The sequence below is a fragment of the Triticum aestivum genome, chromosome 5A (assembly GCF_018294505.1).
Source record: "Triticum aestivum cultivar Chinese Spring chromosome 5A, IWGSC CS RefSeq v2.1, whole genome shotgun sequence".
Classification (NCBI taxonomy): Eukaryota; Viridiplantae; Streptophyta; class Magnoliopsida; order Poales; family Poaceae; genus Triticum; species Triticum aestivum.
This window is the reverse complement of record NC_057806.1, coordinates 487,262,335-487,264,472: the sequence shown is the minus strand read 5'-3', so window position 1 is coordinate 487,264,472 and position 2,138 is coordinate 487,262,335.

The following is a 2,138-nucleotide window of genomic DNA, read 5'->3' as shown; positions in this document are numbered from 1 at the left end:
TAACTCTGAAGCAATGGCACCATGGAAGGCGACACTGAGGCCAATGGGTAGTTGCAGATCTTCGAAGCTGATGTTTGGCGTGTCAAACCACTCATCAATGAAGTTGTGGATGATTGTTACATCAAAGAGAGGCAGATCATTGAAGATTTCTGCTTCTTCTTTGCTCTTGATGAGTTGCTCAAGAGCGTCATCTGCAAGATCTTCATCACTTGACAGATCAATGGCATCATTGCGCAGAATGGCAGCAGCTGTTAGCCCTTGGCCGGTGTGTGGCAGAGGCATCTTGACCTTCTGGGGCTTGGAGATGCGTGACAAATCTTCAGACTACACACTATCTTCAGGAGGTGCAGTTGCCAGTGGCTTTGCCCGTGAGATTTTTGGTGAAGAGGCAGGCTTTGAAGCTTTAGGCTACTTCAACTTCTTTGGCTTCGGTGCTGCAGGCGCTTCATCTAATTCAGCATCAGCTGCAGGCTCATTCACGGCTGTCCCTTGAACCAAGATATGGGTGATGAGACCTTCAAGGTTGTAGAAAGGACCGACGACATTGGGTTCTGCATCTCGTGTGCCGTCAGCCCTTGGAGCAGAAGGACCAGGGTTGAAGTCTAATCCCAAAGACTTCTTGTTCTGCTTCGCTGAGTTTTTGGCAAACTGGAAGTTGCGCTTGAATAGATTGTCGTCACGACACCATAGTAGTGACGATGGGTGTGCATCTGCAGGCTGTGGCCCACGGACCATGCAGGGATAGAAGCCTTGTTCAATGGCTTCATCCCTGGACCTGGGTTGAAGATTTTTGTATAGGATGTCTCCCCAAGGTCACTTGATGGCATTTTTCTCAGCATATTCCTGGGTCACAAACCGGTATTTGAACCATTGTTCTGCCCAATATCTTCGAATCCATTGGATTCGGGTCTTGCGCTGATTGTAATCCTCTTCAGGATCTGTCTTGTAAAGCTCTGAGAGGTCATCAGGCAAATCTCTTGATGTTCCCCCATGACGCTGTCTGCCACCCTTCCTTACTGATTTCTCTGCAGCCATGAACTTCAAACTGAATGGCTTCAACATGTTCAAAGGCTTCAAAGGTTTTCGCTTGCTGGACAAACAGGAACTGGCTTCGGAAGAATTTATATGATGCTGTAAGAATTCTGCAAAGGAATGCAGACTATGAGAACCAAGGGATTCTCCCACGGACATGTACCTGTGACAGCATTAAGGTGCGAGGGAAGGGGAAGAGGTCATATGCATTCTCAGAAGATTTTGAAGATAAATCAGTTTAGAAGACATTGACCTCATCGTGCGAAGACATTCACTCATAGATAAGGAGTTGGTTCCAGATTTGTACGAATCCAGAGATCAGTACAAGTGAGGAATCTAACTACTTTGTGAAGCATAAGTGAATATACTAGGCATGTTATGAGATGCAGTATGAAAGAGATCCAACTTGTGTGAATAGAAACTGCTTGTGGTAGAAAGTGACAAAGCCGTAGGATCAAAGGGGCTGTAAAAAGGAAGTTTTATTTACCACACGAAGAACTGCTAGATGGAGTGGAAGAGGAGGCCGAGCAGTTTGGTCTTCCGTGCCCTAACTTGGTGACGGAGGATACCTACGGCGACGGCGGAGATGACGATGTCCGCGGTCGGCGTGAAGACGGCGTCGGAGAGGTTGCGGCAGCGAAGCGCTTCGTCACCGGCGTTGTCGAGGGCTAGCGGTGGAGCTAGGGTTTGTGTGAGAGTGGAAGAAGAGATAATGACCGCTGTGAAGTGTGTATTTATAGGTACAGGGGCGGCACTGCGTTATTACACAGGTGCCCTTGGCGATTCACATCTGAGGAACACGTGGCCATCATGCAGCATATTGGGGTTTGTTCCACGTCCCACGCACGCCTGGATTGTCGGGTGGTCATTCCCACTTCTCCGGGTTTCATGTGAAGGAATGAGCACTGAAAACAGACTTAATGTTTGTCTCTGTATCTTCTGCTGACAAGGACGCAGAGAAGACATTCGACAGTTTCAATAGAATGCATATGATTTGGAGAGATAGGGTTTGAGATAGAAAGCATAGAGAGGTTAGGGTCCGATCACATTCACTTAGTTCAAAAGATTCAACAAGAAGACATAGCTATAAGTGAATGTTGTAGAGG